The following is a 25750-nucleotide window of genomic DNA, read 5'->3' on the forward strand; positions in this document are numbered from 1 at the left end:
GTGTAGGATGGAGCCCCAGTCATCCCTTCCAGGGTCCTGACAGCAGGAAATGGCCAAGGGCAAAAAAGTACATGCCCTTGCTTCTTAAGCTGCTCTTTAAAACAAGCATTTATTCCTTTATTTGTGACTGCACTGGGTCTTCCTTGCTTTGCTTGGGCTTCCTCTAGTTGTGGCAAGTGTGGTCTTCTCTTCATCGCAGAGCGCATGTTCTAGGTGTGTGGACTCCGTAGTTGTGGCACACAGGCTTAGTTGCTCAGCAGCATGTGGAATCTTCCTGGACCAGGGATCGAACCTGTGTCCCCTGGATCAGCAGGCAGATTCTTATCCGCTGTACCACCAGGGAAGTCCCTTAAATTGACTTTTAAAGAAGCCCCCTGCAGGACTTCCCTGGTGGTCGAGAGGCTAAGACTCCCAGCTCCCAATGCTGGGTTTAATATCTGTCAGGGAACTAGATCCCACATGCCGCAACCAGGAGTTCGCATGTTAAAACTAAAGAAACTGCATGCCACAACTAAAGATCCCACTTGCTGCAACTAAGACCTAGCACAGCCAAGTAAATAAAGTAAATGTTGAAAAACAGAAGTTGCTTGCAAAACCTCCCTAATGTCCTACTTCCAGACTTCTCTCACCTACTTCTCTCACCCTGTCCCGCCAGCAGAACCTGATAAGGGCTCGTGTTCATGTTACATTGACTAGGCTTTCCTACCACAGGGTCTCATGGCAAATAGTCTATCATTATTTTATGGCTGGATTCAAAGGAAGTGGCAGTGGGCTAGCTGGGGAGAGGAAGCAGGGAAGGAGAGAAAACCAGTTCAGAGCTGTGTATTGAGCTGGTTACTGCTGTGGGCAACTGGGGTGCAGTCCAGGAGCACTGGGAAGGACACCCTGTGGTTGTTTGCCCAAGATGGGGTAGAGGGAAGTATTTACCCACAGGCTGCAGTACCCAACAGCCATGGTGGGGCGCTCTCCGCTTGTTCATTTTCTTGTATTTGAATTATTTACACAAGCAGAATGGCTGGGAAGTATCTCTGCAGAGACTTTGGTGTGCAGATCCTGTGGGTGCCATGAAGGCCAGAACCAAAAGGATGGGTGGAGAGGAGGTGAGATGAGAAGGTGAAGTTATATGACTTCCCTCAGCTGCAAAGACATCTGGGAAATGTAGTTTTTATTGATGGTGGCCACAAGCCCTGCAAAAACTAACAAACAAGCCCAGGCTTTTTGTTTTTGTTTTGGTTATTGTTGAAAGGATATTGGAACACAGGTGGTAGAATTCCAGCACAGCAGAATCTTCATTCATCCAAGAAGAAGGGATTTTGTCAGTCTCAGTGATCTGGAACTCAACTGAGGATATATTAAAAGGCCTCGGAATGACCAAGATAGCCATCAAAGTCCGTGCACTGAAGCATGTATTCAAGGATGGCCTCTAAGATCTCATCTGAGGTCTACTGACTCTTGCTTTGAATGACAATTCTAACAAGCAGAGTGGTCTGTCTTCCCTATGGAAGCAGTTGAACATGCAGGCATTGCTAAGGGTCTGTCTACAGATGGAAACCTAACTCTTTCTCCCAACTCCAGCCTGTCCTTTATAGACTTTCAGAGTGGCTCATACAAATGCAGAGGTCACTTCCTTAGAAGCTTCTCAGTGCCCTTGGGAGCTTGTCCTTGACTGTCCACCTGGGAACCACACTCCATGCACAATTTCACTCTTCCAATGCCCTCTGTACATCATCCTTCCTCTTGTCTAGAGTCTCCCCCACCTTGTCCCCAGTCTGGGCACTCCTGGTCATTCATCAGTTTTCTGCTGAACATTACATTGACTAGGCTTTCCTACCACAGGGTCTGATGGCAAATAGTCTATCAGTATTTCTTGTTCAGTGGTCTTTCCACTGTGTGACTGTGCTCTTGGTGGAGGTGGGATGGAGCTATGTCTATCTTGTTCATTGCTATGTTTTTAGGCCCTGGCACCCAGTTGGTGCCAGTAAGTCTTTGTGGAATGGATAGGGATGGATGGATGGGAACACTCTATCTCTGATCCCAGGTAGCTTCTTTCTAGCGTGAACCCTTGGTTCTTGGGTGAGAAAGGTCGTAGAGTTTTTCCCAGCCTCTTCCACTGCTGGGGTGCAGTTTCAAGCTCAGGCCTTTTTGGAGTTGGGGTGGTAAAAGATCAGCAGGGTGGCTCTACTTCAGAACTACTCCTAATTGCTGCCACTCTAGGCTCATCAGAGAGATCTCCAAGAGAGAGAGCTGCATGAATGAGTCAGTCATCCCGCAAGTCAGCCCTACTCAAAGTGGAACACTGCCTCCTGCTGGAATTTGAATGTATTTGAGGCTGAGGCACGTTGGCATTGGCAAATGCTGGGTATCTTTTCCATTCTTACTGCCAACCCTTTACTTTCTTTTTTTGGCATAAGAATATGAATTAAAAAAAATTTTTTTTAAAGTAATTATTTTAGTTAGAGTATAATTACTTTGCAATATTGTGATGGTTTTTTGCCATACATCAACATGAATCAGCCACAGGTATATGTTTGTTCCCCCCTCCCCAATCCTGAACCCCCCTTCCACCTCCCTCCCCATCCTATCCCTCTGGGTTGTGCCAGACCACTGGCTTTAGTTGCCCTGCTTCATGCATCAAACTTGCACTGGTCATCTATTTTACATATGGTAATGTACATGTTTCAGTGCTATTCTCGCAAATCATCCCACCCTCGCCTTCTCCCACATAGTCCAAAAGTCTGTTCCTTACATCTGTGTCTCCTTTGCTGCCCTGAATGTAGGCTCCTCAGTACCATCTTTCTAAATTCCATATATATGTGTTAATATACAGTATTTATCTTTCTTTTTCTGACTTACTTCACTCTGTATAATAGGCTCTAGGTTCATCCACCTCATTAGAACTGACTCAAATTCGTTCCTTTTTATGGCTGAATAATATTCCACTGTGTCTGTGTACCACAACTTCCTTATCCATTTGTCTGCTGATGGACATCTAGGTTACTTCCATGTCCTAGCTATTGTAAACAGTGATGCAGTGAACATTGGGGTACGTGTGTCTCTTTCAGTTCTGGTTTCCTCAGGGTGTATGCCCAGCAGTGGGATTGCTGGGTTGTATGACTGCCACCCTTTTACTTTCAGTTAAAAATATTCACGAACTTAGGTGCCTTCCCCAATTTTATAAAACAAACTCAGTGGATATAAAACTGTTAGTTCTCCTTAAAATGCTTAGAAAGCGGTCTTCCTCCCAACCTTGATTTTCAAACTAATATTCAAAATTTAGCAACTATAAAACAACATAAAGACTTAAAATAAAAACCATCTGGGAAAAGTTAGCAGTAATTTGCTTTCTTCCAGTCTTTTTTATGGTATATATTAACATGTTGGTAAATACACACACACCCCTGAAATCATTATCCTAAATGTAAAGGTTTTATAACTTGTTTTTTTTCATTTTATGTGAGCTTTTGAGCATGTTCTTTAACTATTCTTCAGGGATTAATTTTGAAGATGGCATACCACTTCTATGCAAGGGCATACCTTTAAAATATTATCAACCCCTTATATTTTTGAGCAGTTAGGTTGTTATGATTTTTCACTGCCACAGCTTTATTGCAAAAAATTGATTTTTCTTGTACCTCTGATTATTTTTCTTTTTTTTGGAATTATTTCTTATAGAATTTTAGGAATACAATTCCTGGGTTAAGGGTGTGATTAGTTTTCAGTCTTTCAATTCATGTTGCCAAATTAATTTTTTAGATAGATTATCTGTCAACATGCCACCAAAAGTATCTGAGGGTTTTTTTTTTTGGTTGGTGATTTTTATTTTACTGAATCTTGAGCAATAATGGTTATGATAATTTAAAAGAAGCCAACTTATTAGTTTCCAAATTACCTTCTAAACTTGCAGGATTGGATGGGTCATTGTGTAGCTCTGGTTGATGTGTGAATAAGGCAACTTTCTTTCCTTATTTGAGTGTTTCTGTGTTCCCTATTTCCAAAACAGGATGTGTGGTAGCCCACAGGAAAAATAAAAAAATACAGCATAATAGTTAAAGACAACTTTTCTCACTTCACATTTTATTAAAACATTTTCATGTGTTAGAAATATTTGCATACCTCTTGCTGTTATGGGTGAGAATTCCACAGTTGATTGGTGATGTCTGCCACAGGTGTGTCTGTGGCGAAGTGGAAGACTTGCTGTTGAGAGCCTACTCTTCCTGACCATAGGGAGCTTGCAGCCACTTACAGATCAGCTTTGAACAAAAAAAGTTTACAAATTTGGTCAGAATAGAATGGTAAGAGGTCGCCCTATAATTGGCACTCATCTTATTCCAACCCTTGCTCTTCTGCTGTCTCTGGCCCTCCTTTATCTTTTCAGTAGACTTGAACTGTAAACCTACTATGTGCACATCCAGCCCCTGAAAAGGTAGAAAGGAGCAGAGAATACACCAAGTAGGCTGCATTCCCCGAAGTTTAGTTTTAATGCATTCCCTTCACAGTTTTTTTTGAGGCCACCTCTGGTATATTCCTGTGCTATTTTTAATTTAATGTGTAATTTTAAAATTGATTCATTGACTTTATTTAAATATGTTTATTCTAAAAGCAATCTCTATCACTCTCACAAACAAAAGCCAGCATCACTTGCCATAAATAGACAAAGCCTTTCAAAATGAAGACAATGAAAACAAAACAATGGTCTTAAATTCCAGCTTGGAGACTGTTGCTTGCCAAAGGCTCTCAGACGGAGACCTGCTGTCTCTCTGTTAACAAGGTGATCAGCCAAGTGTTAGAGGCTCATTAGCTCCAGAAGGAGGCTTTCTCTCTTTAGGAGGTTTGCAGGAAAATTAAGAAGAGACTAACTTTCCAATTGTGGAATTTCATCTTCCTGAAAACATTTGGTAAACAGCCCTTCACATTGGTGCAGGGACCCAGGCGAGGGCAGACTTAGGCAGGCATTCAATGTGAGGCAAAAGAGAATGGTGTCTTGGCAGAGTTCTTGTATGCTTTGGGGGATTATTCGAGGACACAGGAGCCGTTTGTTTCAATAGCAGAATTATTAATGAATGGGACTCCCCAGGTGGAACAGTGGTGAAGAACCCACCTGGTCAATGCATGAAATGCAAGAGACTTGGATTTGATCCCTGGGTTGTGAAGATCCCCTGGAGGAGGGCATGGCAACCCACCCCAGTATTCTTGCCTGGAGAATCCCATGGACAGGGGAGCTTTGTGGGTTACAGTCCATGGGGTTGCAAAGAGTTGTACATGACTGAATGACTGACCACACACGCATGGCCTCCAAAGGGAGATTCCTATTTAGGTAAACAACACCCCCCCAACCCCACTTCGTGTGGTTGGTAACAGACAACGTAGGACCTGATGGGCCCATTTCTGTCTTTAAACGGGCACCAAAAATCATCTCTTCCTCCGGAGGTGTCCTGTGTTGCTTGAGCTCCCGTGAGTTCTGGGCATGAAAAAAATAAAATCGAGTTGGCAGCACATCCAAGTGGCATGTGGCGCGGGCGTGTGCCGTTGGATTATTTTTATTTATGATAGCTGATTCACAATCGTCTCCATGGCGATGGGGGAGCTGAAGGCGGAGGAAAGAAGTGAGTTGTCGCATTATTAAATGACCCAATGAAAGAAAAAAAAGCTCTTAGACACATTAAGGATTAATTTAGTGTCGCGGCCTTGCCTGGCAGGTCATTACCCATCTCTGCCACAGATGTTGGTGTTTCCATTTCCAGAGTGTTCGGAACGGTGTGGCTCATCTGTTTGCATTTGAATGTCATTCTCAGCTCAAATGCAGCCAGATGCTGAGGGTCAGGAGAGCTGTTGGCAAACTCGTGGGGAGATGCTCCCAACCACAGAATGTTCAGGGTATGCCATTTTGGATGCCAGTTCGTACATAAGTATACTTATGTTTTTTTCTTTTACAGACTGGAATAAATGCAAAATCATCTATAAATTATTTGTCAGAAATCCAAGCATACAATGAACACCCAGGTACCTACCACATGTGGTCAAAAGGTGATAGGTAGAGGATGACAATATGTCTTGATTTCCCAGCTTTGTCCTGTTGTTTTGGCAGAACCCTTAATAACATCCCTTTTCACTCTCAAAATAGGCTCGGGTTTGGGTGATAAATTTTGTCGGCTCTGTTTTTAAGCCTTCTTTAAGCTCCCCACCCCTATCTTGTTCCCTCTTCCCTCAAACAGAAACTCTTCTCTAAATTTTAGTTTTTCATTCTTTTGCTGTTTGCTGTTTGCCTCCCGAAGTGGTCTATTATTCTTTTGTTATCTGGCCACACAGCAAGTGGGATCTTAATTTCCCAACCAGGGATAGAACCTGTGCCCCAGAGTCTTAACCACTGGACCATCAGGGAAGTCCCCAGTGGTCTATTTTTTGGTTCTTTTCTTTGTGAACTCTCTGCTCTGAGTCTTCTTTTGTGTCATTTCTCTTTCAGCAAACGTTGCATTTCAGAGGTGCATCCTCATTGCTAGACGTAACAGTAATTCATCCTTCTCTACAGTTGTATACTATTCCATGGTAAGAATGTGTCGCAGTGTACCCATTTTACTGCAGGCAGACATTTAGATGGTTTTCTGGTTTTCGTTTTTGCTGTAATGAAGAAGGCTGATAGGAACATATTTTGGTGTGTATCCTTATGGAAGCTGGAGTGAACTCTCCAGGCTCTAGGTCTAGAATTGTTGGGTCATGTTCATTGCATTTCCAAGTTCACCAGATGGTGCTGCACTGTTTCCCAAAGTGGCAATACAGTTTTTTGTTGTTGTTTGCTTTTTTTTTTTCTTTTGGCCATGGCACACAGTTTGCGAGACCTTAGTTTCCTGACCAGGGCTTGAACCTGGGTTCTGGGCAGTGACAGTGTGGAGTCCCAACCACTGAACCACCACAGTTTTAAGGCCTCACTGGTAATGTGAAAGTGTTTAGGTTGCTCTGTGTCTTTGTCATCACTTGCTACTGTTCAATTGTTATGGGTCTGATAGGATCAGAATGGTATCTCATTGTTCCTTTATATCTCTAGGGCTGCCTGGGATTGTAGCCAGTCTGCACAACTCTGGGGCTCAGTATGAGGAGCTCAGCTTCTTGTGAATAGGCTCTGTTCTCCAATATTAACTTTATAGTAATAAAGTTGATACTCGGCTCTATAGCAGCCTTTTTTGTTTTAATTGGTTGAGAACTTAGGTGGGAAACAGGGATGTCCCTTAAGGGTGTTGAAAAGGAAAAACTGTGTATCTTCTCTGCTCTCACACTCTTCCCCCCAGAACACTTCCACTCCAGTTGTAGGGAGTGGAGCATGATTTCCCCCACACCACCCAGCTGTTCTCTGCAACACCAGCTGAGTGTCCTATAATTGACCTCAATTTGGACACTGTCTGGCTGGAGACAGCATTAGATCCTGCAGGTCAAGGGCTCAGTTTCGTAATATCGCCCCCAACTTCAGATGCCAGGGGCAAGCCCAGGTTGTCACCTGTCCTCCTGACCGACAGGCTATAAATTGGGGTTTCCCACAACCCCTTTTTCGGTTTCAACCATTTACTAACATAACTCACAGAAATCAGGAAAACAGTGTGCTTACTAGATTACTAGTTATTATAAAAGGATACAACTCAGGAGCAGCCAGATGGAGGGATGCACAGGGCAAGTTCTGAAGGAGAGGACCTCGGAGCTTCCATTTCCTCTCTGGGTGCATGACCCTCCCAGCACCTCTGTACGTTCAAACCCAGAAACTCAGAACCTCATTATTTTGGGTTTATATGGAGGCTTCATCACGTAGGAATGATAGATTAAATCAGGTCAGTCATTGGTGATCGATGCAACCTTCAGTCTCTTTCACCTCCCTGGGGTCAGAAGGTGAGGCTGAAAGTTCCAACCCTCTAGTCACATGGTGGGTTCCCTGGGAACCATCCCCTCCTGTAGCTGTCTTGGGGCTTTGCAGAAATCACCTCATTAATATAAACTGGTATGTGGTTGAAAGGGGCTTGTTATGGATAACAAAACACTCTCACCTTAAAAAAAATTACTTATGTATTTGGCTGTGCCAGATGTTCATTGCAGCATGTGGGATCTTTAGTTCCCTGACCAGTGATAGAATGTGGACCCCCTGCATTAGGAGCTCGGAGTTTTAGCCACTGGATCACCTGGGAAGTCCCACACTCTCACCTTTTTGGCTCCATCACTTATGAAATTTCAAGAGTTTTTGAAACTTTGTGCCAGGAATAGGGATGAAGAACAAATATGTGTTTCTTATTACAAATTGCCACATGACAGCTGTCCTACAGACCATCACACACACAATCAGCAATGCTGTCTCTTATAACTTACATTTTCATGTGCCTCTCATTCACCTGTCCCAGACCTTGCTCACCTGGAGCTTTCACTCCTCTCGTGGAGCACCAACTCAGGCTGGTTCACACAGCTTACTTGGCTGTCTGTGTTCATAGAATTTGTTTGTGGATTTAGCCTTTTTCCTATTTAATCATACTCTGCTAACCTTTTTGTGGATGTAAGTCTTGCTTCCTTCATCTGAAATCTTCTGAAACTTTCCTCATCTTTATGTGTCCCTCGGGGACTAATGTTGTCTAGGCTCATTCTTCCAGGAAATGTTTGGCAGATCCCATTATGTGCTAAGCCTGATGATAATGGCTAAGGTAGTCAAAGATAAAGAAACTGAATTACTAGCTCTTCTCAGGGACATGCTTTCCAGACAAAATGAAAGAAATAAATAAGAGTGACGTGATAAGACTTTGGATAGGAGGAATACCTTGATTATTAAAGAGACTTTCTTTGCCTGGAGAAGTTGGGTAAAGATTCCCAGATGAAAGGTAACCGTGAAGTGGATTTTAAAGGATGAGTAGGAGTTGTTAGTTCAGTTCAGTCGCTCAGTCGTGTCTGACTCTTTTCGACCCCATGAACCGCAGCATACCAGGCTTCCCTGTTCATCACAAACTCCCGGAGTCCACCCAAACCCATGTCCATTGAGTCGGTGATGCCATCCAACCATCTCATCCTCTGTTGTCCTCTTCTCCTCCTGCCCTCAATCTTTCCCAGCATCAGGGTCTTTTCAAATGAGTCAGCTCTTTGCATCAGGTGGCCAAAGTATTGGAGCTTCAGCTTCAACATCAGTCCTTCCAATGAACACCCAGGACTGATCTCCTTTAGGATGGACTGGTTGGATCTCCTTGCAGTCCAAGGGACTCTCAAGAGTCTTCTCCAACACCACACTTCAAAAGCATCAATTTTTTGGTGCTCAGCTTTCTTTATAGTCCAACTCTCACATCCATAAAGGACCACTGGAAAAACCATAGCCCTTGACTAGACGGACCTTTGTTGACAAAGTAATGTCTCTGCTTTTTAATATGCTATCTAGGTTGCTCATAACTTTCCTTCCAAGGAGTAAGCGTCTTTTAATTTCATGGCTGCAATCACCATCTGCAGTGATTTTGGAGCCCAGAACAATAAAGTCAGCCACTATTTGCACTGTTTCCCCATCTATTTGCCATGATGGGACCGGATGCCATGATTTTAGTTTCCTGAATGTTGAGCTTTAAGCTGACTTTTTCACTCTCCTCTTTCACTTTCATCAAGAGGCCTTTTAGTTTTTCTTCACTATCTGCCATAAGGGTGGTGTCATCTGCATATCTGAGGTTATTGATATTTCTCCCAGCAATCTTGATTCCAACTTGTGCTTCATCCAGCCCAGTGTTTCTCATGATGTACTCTGCATATAAGTTAAATAAGCAGGGTGACAATATACAGCCTTGATGTACTCCTTTTCCTATTTGGGACCAGTCTGTTGTTCCATGTCCAGTTAACTATTGCTTTCTGACCTGCATACAGGTTTCTCAAGAGGCAGGTCAGGTGGTCTGGTATTCCCATTTCTTTCAGAATTTTCCACAAAGGCTTTGGCATAGTCAATAAAGCAGAAATATATGTTCTTCTGGAAATCTCTTGCTTTTTCGATGATCCAGCGGATGTTTGCAATTTGATTTCTGGTTCCTCTATCTTTTCTAAAACCAGCTTGGTTTTAGAAATCTGGAAGTTCACTGGCCAAATAGCTATTATAAATCTGATTGGTAAATTAACTATGTCTTGTCTTCCTAGCTTTGGGGATTTATTGTAGTTTTGTTTTTTCCATCCTCAGAAACTTTTGGCTAGTCAATCTTTGTGTGTGTGTGTGTTGAGTCACTCAGTCATACCCAGCTCTTTGCAACCCCTTGAACTGTAGCCTGCTAGGCTCCTCTGTCCATGTGATTTTTTAGGCAAGAATGCTGTACTGGGTGCCATTTCCTTCTCCAAGGGATCTTCCCGACCTAAGGATCGAACCCATCTCCTGCATTGGCAGGAGGATTCTTTACCTGCTGAGCTATTGGAGAAACCCAAGGTCAATCTTTAAAAGGTAAATACTAATGAAAATTGAAAGATAGCCTTTCAGTGTCCACAGGATCTTGACTCTGGTCATTAATGTGTTAGAAATGAGGTAAGAAGTCCATGCCAGGGTGACTTTTATTCATTCATTCTTTTATTTGAATACATAGTTTGCATCTGTTGGATGTTTGAATAAAAGATAAAGGAAAATAGAATAAACTACATTCTTAGAACTGTGACTGCCCTGGCTTCTCTTCCAACCTTGCTGGGGTCAGCCGACTCCAGCTGGTGGCAGCAGCTGTCACCACTGAGGTGTGTTCTCTGAGCATTTTTCAGCTGTTTAGCTCAGACTGTGGGTCTGGTCACAGTGGCCAAAATTACACAGAGTCATTGTGGGCATTTGGTTAATTACAATAAAGCCATCAGGTGAAATGAACTATCCATCGCTGACTGCGTTCTAACCATCATTAGAGGGATCTCTGATGAGCTGGCCCTGGGCTGTGCTTTTTCCGGGCATCTCAAGGCTGTTTGGAGTGTTAGTCAAGGCTGAATGGTTGGGCAGGAGTTGGGAATGAGATGTTTTTCTCAGTGGGGAAACCTTGAGAGACTGTTTGTATGGGTGTGAGTCCCTCATGCCTTTGGGGGTTGCCTGTCTGTTAAGCAATGCTTGCTTTGCCCTTGACTTTGACCTGACCCCAATGTAGCTGTCAGTCAAATAAACAGAAGCACTGGCATCTCCCCTGACAGCTAGTGTGGTGACGACTGTCAGGGTGCAGGAAAGTTGGCTTGCTTTCCAGAAGGTGCATATGTGATGTTTTAATCCGGAAAGGGGACCGGCCAAGGGGTTGGACTGATGAAAGGCAGGCAGAGGAGTTCAGGTCCTCCTGAAAATCCCATTTGGGCAGGGTTTTGGGGTCGAATAAAGTTGTCTTTCATCACATCTGTTTAATGCATTAAATTTTTTTTTTTTTTTGGCCATGCTGCGTAGCATGTAGGATATGACTGCCCTCTCCAAGGATGGTTTCTGTGTGCCCTGCATTGGAAGCGCAGAGTCCTAACCACTGGACTGCCAGGAAAGTCCCACTGCATTAGATTTTAAGGTAGAGGTTGCAAATTGGAACATCTTTAGCCGGATGTGTGGGTGCCATGGGTTGAATTGTGTCCCCCCAAAAAGATTTACCCAAGTACTTGCTAATGTGACCTTATTTTGCAGATAGAGTCATATAATCCTTAGGGCACTAATACAGTATGATTGATGTCCTTATAAGAAAAGGAGAAGAGCTCAGGAAGAAACACGTGAGGACTTTCCCCTGTACCTCTGGGGAAATTCATAGAGGCTATGATTTAAAAACAGAGATTTCATAATAAAAACAGGGATTTCTGGCATCTCTAGAAGCATCAGATTTGTCCACATAGGGCCAGCATTCTCTGATGGGAGTCATCTGGACCTCTTCACTTTACCCCAGTCATCACTACTCCTCGTGGTCTGCTTCTCCGAGCTGCATTCCCCATCCAGCCCTCCAGGAATGCGAGACTGTGGCCCTTGCTCTTACAATAGGTCTGGGATGGAAGATTTGAGAAAGGGCCCATCTCTGGCTTCTAGAGCGGGAGATGGCAAACTGCAGCCTGTGGGTCAAATCCAGCCTGCTGTCCATGTTGATAAATAAGGTTTTATTGGGAAAGAGCCATGCCTACTTGTTTATCTATTGTCTCCAGTTGCTTTCACACTGCAGTGACAGAGTTGACTAACTGCAACAGAGATCATTTGGCCTGTAAATCCTAAAATATTTACCATCTGGCCCTTTATAGAGTTTGCCGACCCCCGTGTAGAGAATCAAGAAATCTGGATTTTTACATGGATTCTCTTTGTTTTTAAATGAGGGCAGGTAATTCATATTGGTTTTTAATGTCAGAAAACCTGTCAGTCAAAGACATCTTTTCATGACAATAAATGTGAATTTCATCATTAAAAAAAGATGTGGAGTACTATGACTTAACCATTTTTTTAATTAATGGGTATGTAGGCAGTTATGTTTTAACTTTATATGCACTAGTCAGGACTGGCTAATGAGCGCCACACTTGAGCATTGAATATTTTTTTTTGGCAAATCTTTTTTTTTGGAGACTGTACCATGAGGCTTATAGGATCTTAGTTCCCTGACCAGGTATTGAACCCGAGCCCTCGGCAGTGAAAGCACAGAGTCCTAATCACTGAACTACCAGGGAAGTCCTAAGATTTTTTTTAAGATAGGGAGGGCATATGTGATTGGGTTATTTAATTCAGACTGTAGAGAGCCAGTAGACTATGTTATCACTCTTGTCAAATGCTCACATTTCATTTTTTAGGGCAAGATATTAAACACTGATTCTTGCTGTTCACCGAGGGCTACATGAGAGAGAATGGAATTAACAGAGGAAAGGATTGTTTTGGGTGTAGGGAGGAAGATTCTGTTACCGAGGGCTACATGAGAGAGAATGGAATTAACAGAAGAAAGGATTATTTTGGGTGTAGGGAGGAAGATTCTGTTACTCAAGGTGGTAAATCTTGGAAAGTATAGCAGAGAAAGTCTCTGCAGACCTTCTAGGAAGCGACAGCTCTGCCCTGGTTGGATGTCGCCCAGGCATGGATGATCAGGTGACCCACTTCTGCACAGCCGACCTCTGCATCCTCTCTTGCTCCCAGGAAGGAGTGCCACATTGGGTGGAGCGGGGTCGTTGGTGCCGGGACAATTCATTGGGCAGCCACTCCTCTGCCATCCCTGGATTGGAGGGCACAGGCTGGCCTAGCTGATCCCACGCCCTGTTCACCTCCAGTATTTTTATCTATGACTGTATGGTTCCATCCCTCGATTCAAAGCCAGTTAGTCCCCTCAAGGTGGTGTGGCTGCTTGGAGGGTATGGATGTGTGCAGGAAAGGGCTAACATAATGTGAGGCTGTTATCCTTAGAAAGGTCTACTTGACGGTTGGCTAGCCAACAGTCTGGGAACTTGGCATCTGAACTGTTCTCTAAGTGTGGTTCACTGTTCCCAGACTATACGAACCTAGTGATTTATGTTGAACACCTGCTTTCCTTCTGAGAGTCTGGAAGGTGGACACATGCTAAGCAGAGGGTGCCTACATCACAGCTCCCAGTATAAACTGTGGTCACTGAGACTCGAATGGACTTCCCTAGGCAGAACAGCACATGCATGTTGCTGTGTTTTTGTGGCTTAGAGAGAGTGAGGTCTGTGTGACCTTGTGGGAAGAGAGTCAGTATAAGATAGCCTGTGCATAAGATTTCTATACACTCAGCCTGTGTCTTTTCCTCTTGCTGATCAGGTTATGCAACAAACCTTAGCCATAAGGACAACTGAATACTGAGTTCCACGAGTGCTTCTAGTGAATCACTAAATGTATGGGTGGTCTTGGGAAACCCCAAAGCAGGATGATTTATTATAAATTAAAATCCAGCATTAAAGGAAATTCAGGGAGTGCATGCCTTGATGATAATGATAAAAGTACCAACGATTATATTAATAACTAATTTTTATTACTTTGGCAGTTGCTAATCTAATCTTCATAGATTAACTAACTTAACCATCCTCTTAGAAGTAGGTATTACTTTTATCCCATTTTACAGATGCAAAAACTGAGGCATGGAGAGGTTAAGTGACCTGCCCTTTATCAGTTAGCTCATCAGTGACAGAGCTGAGAATGAAATCCCCAGAAGCTTAAGATCCTCCTAAAACACAGGACTGTGTTCAGAATGATGACTGGGGCCACTGCCTTCCGAGAAACTAGTTTTAGTCTAAAGAGGCTAAACATTGTCTTTATCTTTTCTGATGGAGGGCAAATCAGCTGAGATAAGAAGTCAGCTCAAAATTTCAGTGGCCTGAAATAACCTTTATTCCTTGCCCAATCTGTGTGTTTATCCCAGACTGGCTGGAGGCTCAGCTCTGTGTCATCCTCACTCAGGGACCCAGGCTGCTGTAGCAGCCACCACCCTTAAGGGCTGCTGGATGCCCTGGCAGAAGGAGAGTCTTGCATCTGCACTTCGATGCTGCAGCCCAGCAGGAGCGTCCCAGATCTCATTGGTCGGAAGTGTCCCATGACCCTCCCCCACACAAGGGAGTCAGGAAATGAGTGGCACTCTGGCCCAGAAGGCTGAGAGTAGGCTTCTCCCCCATCCTACCTGCTGTGCTGTTCCTTCGCTGTTGTGTGGGCTTTTCTCTTGTTGCGGAGAGCTAGGGGTTGGGGTTGGGGGTGAGGTTTCTGGAGGGGGTCTAGTCTGTAGTTACGTGCGGGCTTCTCATTGCCGTGACTTCTCTTGTTGAGGGGCATGGGCTCTAGGCATGGCTCAGCAGCTGCAGCTCGCAGGCTCTAGAGCACAGGCTCAGGAGTCATGGTGCACCATCTTAGTTGCCCCGCTGTGTGTGGGATCTTCCTGCACCAGGGATTGAACCTGTGTTTCCTTCACTGGCAGGTGAATTCTTTACCACTGAGCCACCAGGGAATTCCTGAGAGTAAACTCTTCAGTGAACAGTGCATGGAATACTACAGCAAGGATTGGAAAAGCAAGCACAAAACTTATTTTCCCTGACTCCAGATTTTGAGTAAGACTGCTCAAGGAAGGAAGAGCAGGCAGTTGAGAGCAGAGGGGTGGGAGGGAGCTGGTTATTGTCAAAGGCAGGAGTGAGAAATCAGGGGGGCTGGATAGTTCAGTCCTTTCAGAGCGAATGAAAGTGATTTCCATGACAACAATTCAATTAGTGAACGACGTGAAGTTCTCCTCTGTAAGGGAACACCGGGGAATGATTGCCAAAAGGAACCCGAGGCGAATTGGCCTTGGGGGTGGAGAGGGAGAGAGAAAGTGCCCCAGCGGGGTGCCCCCAGCAGTTCCTGGATTCGGACACACCCCCCTAATTGGGAGGCTCACCCTTGCACCTTGGAGGCCAGCATCGAGGGAAAGAGGAGGTGTTTGAAGTGAGTGGGAATGAGATTAGAAATTTGGAGTGGGTAGGAACGGGGAGGCACCTTTGTTTTGCTTTTGAGGTGTGGGGGCTTGGAATACAGGTTGGCTGCTGGAATAGGTGCTGAAATGTTTCCACATAGACATAAAATTCTGACTTGGAGGAAAAGAGAATGAGGTCCCACGGTGTGGGGAAAGAAACTAGGCTTTGAAATCACACTCTGTGGCTTCAAATCAGTTTCTTTTTTGTTTTGTTTTCTGTGTTTGAACTTAAGGTCCCTGAACCTTAATATAGACATATATATGTATATATATAGTATATATGTATGTGTATATATATATATTTGCTTTAAATTTTTTATTTACTTATTTATTTTTATTTACTTATTTTTATTGGAGTATAATTGCTTTACAATGCTGCATTAGTTTCTGCTGTATAACAGAGTGAATCAGCTCGACGCATACATATGTCTGCCGTGGACTTCCCTTCCACCCCCCCACCCTGCCTAGCTAGGTCATCACAGAGCACCAAGCTGAGCTCCCTGCGCTATACAGCAGCCTCCCAGCAGCTATCAGGAATAGAGATGCAGACCAGAGGATGGGCATGTGGACTTGGCAGGGAAGGGGAGAGTGGGATGAATGGGGAGATGAGCCTTAATATTCTTAACTAGGTATGCAGGATGATGGTGAGTAATAATATAGCCTTGTATTTGGCAGCATAGTAGGTCCTCTTTATAATGTGCCTGTATTTTCCTCTCTTTTCATACTGTTCACAGGGATCTCAAGGCAAGAAGACTGAAATGGCTTGCCATTCCCTTCTCCAGTGGATCACGTTTTGTCAGAACTCTCCACCATGACCCATCTGTCTTGGGTGGCATGGCTTATAGTTTCACTGAGTTAGACAAGGCTGTGATCCATGTGATCAGTTTGGTTAGTTTTCTGTGATTGTGGTTTTCATTCTGTGTGCCTTTTGATGGATAAGGATAAGAGGCTTGTGGAAGTATCCTAAAGTTAGGGACTGGCTGTGGGGGAATCTGGGCCTTGGGGTAAACTTTTAATGTGCTCAGTACATTTTTAATCCAATTTTCTGTTGATGGGTGAGGCTGTATTCCCTCCCTGTAGTTTGGCATGAGGCCAAACTATGGTAGCGGTAATGGTGGTAATGGTGACCTCTTTCCTTATGCCAGCATTCTGTGGCTCCGAGAACTGCTGTATTCAGTGCAGAGATATTACTTTGCCGACAAAGGTCCATCTATCAAAGCTATGTAGTCATGTATGGATGTGACAGTTTGAGCATAAAGAAAACTGAGCACCGAAGAATTGATGCTTTCAAACTGTGGTGTTGGAGAGGACTCTAGAGAGTCCCTTGGACTGCAAGGAGATCAAACCAGTCAATCCTAAAGGAAATCAGTCCTAAATATTCATTGGAAGGACTGATGCTGAAGCTGAAGCTCCAATACTTTGGCTACCTCATGTGAAGAATTGGCTCATTGGAAAAGACTCTGATGCTGGGAAAGATTGAAGGCAGGAGGAGAAAGGTATGACAGAGGATGAGATGGTTGGATGGCATCACCAACTCGATGGACATGAGTTTGAGCATGCTCTAGGAGTTGGTGATGGACAGGGAAGGCTGGCGTGCTGCAGTCCATGGGGTCACAAAGAGTCGGACATGACTGAGCAACTGAACTGAACTGATTTTCCTCTTTAATTAGGGGATAATGGCAAAGAGACTCCCATCTCAAACTGTTCAGAATAATGGCTTCCTGGAGCCTGTGTTAAGAAGGATTCTGAAACTCAGTGAGAGAGAACGGTGCAATTGCTATTGATGTCTGTCCTGAACATGGGAGTGATGCTATCTATGTGTGCTACATATTTGCCGTCCTTGGTTTAACCTCTTTGCATCTGAGCCTTTAAAAAAAGGCTTCTTGTTATTTTATTATTATTCTAAAAAATATTTATTTGGCTGCCCAGGGTCTTAGTTGACACACATAGTCTTTTAGTTGAGGCATGCAAACTCTGCCCAGAGTCTTAGTCGACACACTTAGTCTTTTAGTTGAGGCATGCAAACTCCTAGTTGCTGTGTGTGGGATCTCGTTCTCTGACCAGGGATTAAACTTGGCCCCCTCTGCATTGGTATCACAGAGTCTTAGCCACTAGACCACTGGGGAGGTCCCTACTTGAGCCTTATTTCTTACCACCCCTTGCTGCATCCTTTCTTCCACTCAAACTGATCAAGGGTCAGCTCATTGCCCCCTCCCTGAGCATTCTCTGTGCAGTCTGCCTTCTCTCTCTCTCTCACTCCCAGCCCATCTAGATATGTCCTGTCCTTTGTGGATTAGGAAGCTCTACTCACCTGACCCCTGCCCTGGTATTTTCAAGACCAAAGATGTTGTCATCTTTTTCTGAATTCCCATAACGCCCACCACCTCTTCCATAGCCTTGACACACAACCTCTCACAACCTCTTAGGTAGGCTCTGGTGTTCTTTGCTTGTGCACATCAGCTGGTCTCTCTGGGCTGTAAGCTCCCCAAGGTACCCATGTTGTCTGCTACTCCTGTTACCCCCATACACTGACCTCAACCTTCACAGACCTCTCCCTATGCAGGGAATGCGATTTGGATGATGCGGTTTGCATAGTATGGAATTGTATTGTTTAGGGGTCCATCGGTGGCAATCAGAGATTCTGGAGCTGCTGTTTTAGGGTGGTGTGACCTTAACTAAGTCCCTTGACCTCTCTGAACCCTGTGCCCTGTTCTTAGATGACCATTGTGCTGTGGCTCTTTTGCTAGGCTGGTCCTACAAGTATTTTTTGTGTGGTAGTGGGCATTGAGCTGGTATAGTCTGAGTGCCTCAGAGTGCTGGGTGCAGGAGAGAAAAGATGTCTATTCACTCATGGAAAAACCCCAAGTCCAGGGGAGCCCCTGGCACTATTAATAGTTCCTGCTTTAGGCAGCAACTATGTTCTCAAACAACTGTGTGCAATTCCAATTTGATTAGCTTCACCATGAGTCCCCCTTTTAGAAGTCCCAGGGAACTTGCCAATTAGAGACCTTTTTGACAAATGCTTTTGTAAAATGCAGAGTCACCAAATTGTTCTGCTTTGTGATTTCAGATTCATATATATTAGGTTTTCTTAACATAGGTGCTATTTCAACAGCAAAACCTCCTTATAATATTCCAGCCAAGTTTTTGAGCTTTGGCAGTCAAAATTGGTATTTATTTCAACCTGTTGAATATGCATTATATTCCAGAACAGTATCTCCAACTCATGAAAATTAAGTGAGAAAACTAGAGTTACCTTGGTTGGTCTTTTGTACCCATTATGTGCTGGCTCTTGCTGGAGCATCACTAGCAAATGCTCTGTTGTCCTTGATAAGGGAGCAGGAATGAGAAAAACCAGGAAGATGCCGCGAATGACTAATGTGGTCAAGAAAACACGTAATTACCACGAATGTCAGTCTCCATAACAAAGCATTGATAGGGCTAAATCCAGAGCATAAATAACTAGAGAAGGGGGCGAGATAATAAGTTGAGTAAAATAATTTAGCCTCTGAGTAGCTCCCGGCAGCTGTCCTGTGATGCTCTGATGCAGGCCAAGACAAATGCTCCCATGTGGAAACCCAGTGCATGCCACCTCCCAGGAAGACTCGTGCTAATGACTCCAGGGAGGATGCTGAGGCTGCTGCTGCTCTGCCTGCCATGCTCTCGGAGGGATGCTACATTTTCAGGACAGAGCTTGAGATCACTGCCCAACTCTCCCATTTAACAGGTGAGGAAACTGAGACCCAGGGAGGGCAGTGGAATTCCCAGAGTCTCCCAGTGATTCAGTAGCCATTGTTGGCCCCTGAACAGCCATCTCGTGACTTTGATTTGCCTTTGCTGCCCACCCCCCACCAAGAATGCAGAGACCAAGCATGGTTAGCAACCCCATTTCCTAGGGGATGTGGATTTCCAAAGAGTGACAAGAGGTTTTTCCTTCTACAAATAGATGACATTTTGTCTTGTTATTTATTTAGTTAACTTTTTAGAACAGATGTGCATGTACATGGTTCAAAATTCAAAAGGTTTAAGTTGAAAATGAGGTTTCCTTCCCTCCCATCCATCCCTCCAACCTTCCCGATCTCCTTCCCAGAGGCAGCTGGTATCATCAGATGTTTTGTGTATCCTTTCTGAGACTTTTCCATGCATATAGGAGCAAAATCTTGTTTGTTCACTCATTCATTCAGCGAGTTATAGAGAATATTTCATGTGCTGGGCTCTGTCGTAGGTGCAGAGCTAAGCAGCAAGACAAGGATGGTTGCCATGGAGCTGACTTTAGACCTCACAATCCACTCCCCTTTCTCCTCACCTTTCTTTACAGTAGCTTACACATAGTTCTGTGCTTGTATTAAACTTTAAACTTATATCTTTCAGTCTCTTCCTATAAGTTCATAGGGAGTTGCCTCTTTCTTTATAACTATGGTGTGGCATTTCATTGTGTGGATTTACCTTAATTTATTTAGCTAGTATCTAATTGATAGATATTTAGGTGGATTTTTTTGGTGTTTTTTCCTTTTGCTATTATAAATGACGCTGCAAGGTCCTTGTACAAATGTCTCTATAGGCACACGTGGCAGTCGATCTAGCAGTTTATTTAGCAATGTGTCTAAAATGCCCACAGAGTTAGGTTTTCAGATATGGTTATATCCAGGTGCTCAAACCTATCCCTTGCAACTAATGTCTCAGTCCCAAGATGGCTTCATTCTCAGAAGAAGAAGACTTACTAAATCTTTATAAAATATTATTAATTGCACTGGTGATTGCACCACCTGCAATGGGCTAGATGTTCTAGGTGCTGAGCATATATTGGTGAAGAAAATACACCCAAATCCTGGCCTTCCTGGAGCTGACATTCCCAAGATTCTGTATGCCTACCCAGTCAAAGGTTTATATTCTCCCAGGTTGGAGGAAAAAGAAACCTTCCTCCCAATAGGTACAAGTCTCAGGATTGAATCTTATTGGATCAGTTTGGTCATGTGACAATTCCTGAACCAATCACTTTGGCTGGAGGCAGGAGTGCTATAAGCTGGTTGGCCAGCCTGGGCCTGGGCCTAGGGGGTGGAGTTAATGTCTTCAGAAACCGCAAGGACTGAGGGTAGGTGAAGGGGTTCCCGAAAGTAAAACGGTTTTCTTGTGGGAGGAAGGATAGTACATTGCTGGGCAGATACTGAGGTTCACAGGCAAAGAACTTAAGGAAAGTGTGAGAAGGAGGAAGTGAGAGAGTGCCTGGGGCTGAGGAACAACGTTTAATGGTAGGCCTTGGGGAGGTGGCAGAGGCTGGGGATGGGCGTTTTAAAGACGTAGAGAAGATAAACATCCTTAAAAGGGAGTTTTGGGGGTGCTTGCAGCTCCTGAAAACCCTGTGCCTATAGCAAGAGCATTCCCCTCAACGCCTGTTTACTGAGTACCTGTCATGGGAAAAAAACATCATGCCAAACTCTACATTAACCTGAGATTAATGATACTGAGGATACTCACTTGTTTTGAAGTCTTTCTAGTGCCAGGTACTTAACACATATGAATTGATTTTATTCCTACAATGGCCTTCTGAGGTCGGTATTGTTATGATCCTCATTTGGGGATGAGATAATAGAGGCACAGAGAGATTAATTAACTTGCTCAAGATCGCACAGCCAGTAAGGGGTCAAGCCAGCCTTTGAGTCCGGCAGTCTGGCTGCAGAATCTGCTCTGCATACAGCCGTCTTTTGTCCGTACCAGCGCATGTATCAGGAGGTGGAATGGAATAGCAGGCCTGAGTTGACTGTGACCCCAAGTAGCTGCCTGATCACTGGCGACAGTCACTTCTTAATTCTGTGCCTCGGTTCCCACATATACAGTGTGGAGTACTGGCTGAGCCCAGAGTTCATTATGGATCAAATAAAGTATTTAGCAAAAAAGAAAAGAAAAAACACCTTTTGTGGGAAAATAATATAAATGCTTTGGCACACCTATTAGTTTCTATTGCTACCGTAACAAATGATCTCAAAACTCGTGGCTTCAAACAACACAAGTATGAAATTCAAGCAAAACAAATAATTAAAACCCCCCACAAGTATTTTATTTTACAGTTCTGGAGTCATAAGCTGGAGATCAGTCTCATGGGGAAAAAATCAATGCCTCAGCGGGGCTGTGTTTCTTTTGGAGGATCTGGGGAGAACTCATTTTCTTGCTTTTTCCAGGATCTGGAGGCTGCCTGCACTGCTTGGCCCATGGGCCCTTCCTCACTCTTCGAGACCAGCAGTGCAGCATCTTCAAATCTGGCTTTCTCACTCCCCCTCTATCTCCCTCTTTTCCCTCCACCCTCTCTCCTCTTCGGTCATCACATCTTCTTTTCTGACTGACTCCCCTGCCTCCCTCTTACAGGGACCCTTGTGATTACATTGAACCCATGGGATAATCCCAGATAACCTTCTCATTTTAAAAATCCTTAATTGAGGACTTCCCTAGTGGCTCAGATGGTAAAGCATCTGGCTACAATGTGGGAGACCCAGCTTCAATTCCTGGGTTAGAAAGATCCTCTGGAGAAGGAAATGGCAACCCACTCCAGTACTCTTGCCTGGAAAATCCTGTGCATGGAGGAGCATGGTAGGCTACAGCCCATGGGGTTGCAAAGAGTCGGACACGACTGAGTGACTTCACTTTTTTTTCTCTAGTGGTCCAGTGGTTAAGACTCTGTGCTTTTGTGCAAGGGGGCATGGGTTTGACTCTGAGTCAGAAAACTAAGACCCCACATGCTGTGCAGTGTTGCCAAAAAAAAAAAATTCTTAGTTTAACACATCTGCAAAATTCCCTTTGCCATGTAAGGTAGCTTATTCTCAGGTTCTGGGGATTAGGATGTGGACATCTTTGGAGGGAACATTTAATTTTTTCTACAGCAGCCCACTTAAGATCATTTCGCCTTATTTCATTACCTAGCACCTGTGTAATTATTTTTTCTAATGTACCATTGTTCAGCCTTGTAAGACACGTGTAGGTCGATACTTACAAGAAAACAAAAAAGGACCTTAAGCTCCATGTCTGGATAACCCCAAGGGATAATTTTTCCTGTTTTGACATTTAAAAAGAAAATGCAATATTAGTAGAAGGATATACAGAGTGCAAAGTTACAGAGTGAAACAAGATGGAGAGTTAGAGCTGTCCTCTTCTCCCAGCATCCATTCCCCCCACAAGGTAACCACTTTAGAAGATTCCTTCCAGAAAAAAAGAAACCTGATGCGTAAAACAGAATAAATGCATCTATTTATACCTTCTCTTCTAAAAAATATGAGAGATCATCTTCACACCATTATGCATCTTGTTGTTTTTTTTTTCACATTATTCTCTATCTTGTAGATCTTTTGGTCCCAGTAGGTAGACATCACTTTTTCCTTTAAAAAGCTCCCAGCATTTCACTGGATTGCTGGTGCTTCATTTATTTTGGGGCTTCCCTGGGTGGCTCAGACGGAAGAGTCTGCTTGCAATGCAGGAGATGCGAATTCGATCCCTGGGTCGGAAAGATCCCCTGGAGAAGGACATGGCAACACTCTCCAGTTTTCTTGTCTGGAAGATCCAGTGGACGGAGGAACTCGGCAGGTGACAGTCTATGGGGTCGCAAGAAGTCAGACACAACTGAGCAACTTCACTTTCTTTCTTTCTTCATTTATTTTTGTAACTAGTCCCCTGTTATTGGTTACTTTGATGGTTCCCAGCTTGTGAATACAGACAGAGCTACATGGGCATTGTCATATCGAAGACAATGACCGTGACTGTATTTTTAGCACTTTGGGTTTCTTGACATTGAGGGCGGGATGATTCTCTGTTGCAGGGGCTATCCCTGGCACTGTGGGATGTTGAGCCACATCCTGGTCTCCACTCATGAGATGCCAGTAGCATCTACTCTCTGAGTTGTGACACCCAAAAATGTCTCCTGACATCGCTCAATGTCCTCTGAGAGGAAATCACCCGCTTTGAGAATCTCTGTTTTAGGGCCATTCCTCACAGTGGAAAGGTGGAGTGGGGGTTCACTTGATAAACCTGCCCCAAGTGGGTGTTGGCAGGTGGCCAGGGCTATATAGGTACTAGATAGCTGTTTACATGTTCAATCCTCAGAACCGCCCTTTCATCACCCACATGTTGTGGACAGAGACCCAAGGCACAGAGAGATCAAGGAACTTGATTGAGGTCACACAGCTGAAGTGGCCAAGTGTGGACCCAATCCAGGAATTTCCAGGGTTCAGGGGTGCAGCCATCTGGCCACACTGCCTTTGGACACATGAAACCAGGATTTCTAAAGCCATGGTGGCCTCAACCATTGTCACCTTGGGAATATCCCCCAGGCTTTTGGAGAATTTTTTATCCCCCTAGTTATCCTGGTGACATATGTGGACATTCTTCAACTCCCCAGTGATAGTCTATCATGCTTTACATCCCCCTTAAATCAAATATATATTCTATTTGTAAGAGGAAGCCTGGAGATGCAATGTGTGTTTTTCTAGCTGGTGATTGTTTCTTCGTTAGAAGCCATTGGTATGTTTTTTGGTATGTTTTCTAATCCAAAACTGAAAACGAAAGCTGTTCATGATTCTTAGCTGGTATTGGCCTGTAATTCATTCAAGCAGCTCATTATACATCCGAATTACCCACCTGCTGAAGCTTCTCAACAGCAGGCAATTCTAGAGTTTCAGTTTCAACTTTCTCTTATTGATTTATGAAAGCTTACTACCTGGAAAATTATGAAATATTCCAGGCATCCAAGGAGATATAGAGAACATTTTAATGAACACCAAGCACCTACCATCCAACCAAAGAAATAAAACATGACGGTTACAATGATGCTTCTGTTTACTCCTCCCAGATATCTTTTCCCTATCTCTTTCCCCAGAGGAATTCACTACTTGAATTTAGCATTTTTTAAAAAATTTGCTATTCTTATAGGGAATTATGAACTGCATAAATGTGTGTTTATAAACTATATAAGTAGAATATTATTACACACATCCTCCTACAACTTGTTTCCCTGCTATGTTTGTTGGACTCATTTTGCTGAGACAGAATGTAGTTCATTTTCCTTGCTGTATAGTATTCTATTACAGGACTATCTCACAGTAGATTCATCCATTCTTCTGTTGGTGGGCATTTGGGCTGCTTGCTGTTTTCCACTATGATAAGCAATGTTGCAGTGAGTGTTCTTGTACATCTCCTGCGTACAAGTGCAAGAATTTCTCTTTTTTTCATTAATTTTTATTAGTTGGAGGCTAATTACTTCACAATATTTCAGTGGGTTTTGTCATACATTGACATGAATCAGCCATGGATTTACACGTATTCTCCATCCCGATCCCCCCTCCCACTGCCCTCCCCATCCCTTCCCTCTGGGTCTTCCCAGTGCACCAGCCCTGAGCACTTGTCTCATGCATCCAACCTGGGCTGGTGATCTGTTTCACCCTAGATAATATACATGTTTCGATGCTGATCTCTTGAAACATCCCACCCTCGCCTTCTCCCACAGAGTTCAAAAGTCCGTTCTGTACATCTGTGTCTCTTATTCTGTCTTGCATATAAGGTTATCATCACCATCCCTCCAAACTCCATACACATGTGCCAGTATTCTCTGAAAAATATATATAAAATTGGAATTGCTGGGTTTTAGGGCATGCGTGGTAGACAAAATTGAAGATGTTCTCTGATGTTCCAGACTCCCTAATGTAGATGTTCTTGATGGTTCCTGGGACTGTGAATAGGAGGTATATCACTCTGGAGATTGGGGTACATTTTTTGGTGCACTGTTTTTAAGAAAGGGAGATTATCCAAGTGGATCGGATCTAATCAATGGACTCTTTACGTCAAGGTCTATGTGTTAGAGACCAAGAAGTTGAGAGATGTGAGGTGTTACATGGATTTTTCATAAGGAAGAGTCCCCATTGCTTGCTTTGAAGATGGAAGGGGCATGTGGTAAGGAACACAGCTGGCCTGTAAAAGCTGAGAGCAGGTCCCTTCCCACAGTCAGTAAGGAAACCTTAGTCCTACAGCCACAAGGAACTTGACTCTGCCAACAGCTGAGTGAGCCTGGGAAAGACTCTGGGCTCCAGATAAGGACACAGCCTGTTGACATCCCTGTGAGAGGTTGAGCAGAGAACCCAGACAGTCTGTCCATATTTCTGACCTATGGAGACTGTGAATTAAATTTGCAATGAAAAAAAATTTTTTTTTGCCATGTTGCATGACATGCAGGATCCTGGTTCTGCAACCAGGGATTAAATCCAATCCTCCCTTCCCCAACTCTGTAGTGGAAGTGTGTTATCCAAAACCCTGGGTTTTCATTTTTTACTATGGTGAAATTAACCATTCTTTAGATGTACTGTTCAGTCCCATTAAGTACATTCACGTGGGTGTACAACCAT

General features: G+C 43.9%; 1 protein-coding gene across 2 annotated transcripts in view; it reads left to right on the forward strand.

Moving 5' to 3' along the window:
• The window catches only part of TMEM132B (transmembrane protein 132B), a 377290-nt gene that overhangs the window by 74477 nt on the left and 277063 nt on the right, over nt 1–25750 (forward strand). The window lies entirely within an intron of this gene.

The sequence above is a fragment of the Muntiacus reevesi genome, chromosome 13 (genome assembly GCF_963930625.1).
Source record: "Muntiacus reevesi chromosome 13, mMunRee1.1, whole genome shotgun sequence".
In the NCBI taxonomy this organism is placed as follows: domain Eukaryota; kingdom Metazoa; phylum Chordata; class Mammalia; order Artiodactyla; family Cervidae; genus Muntiacus; species Muntiacus reevesi.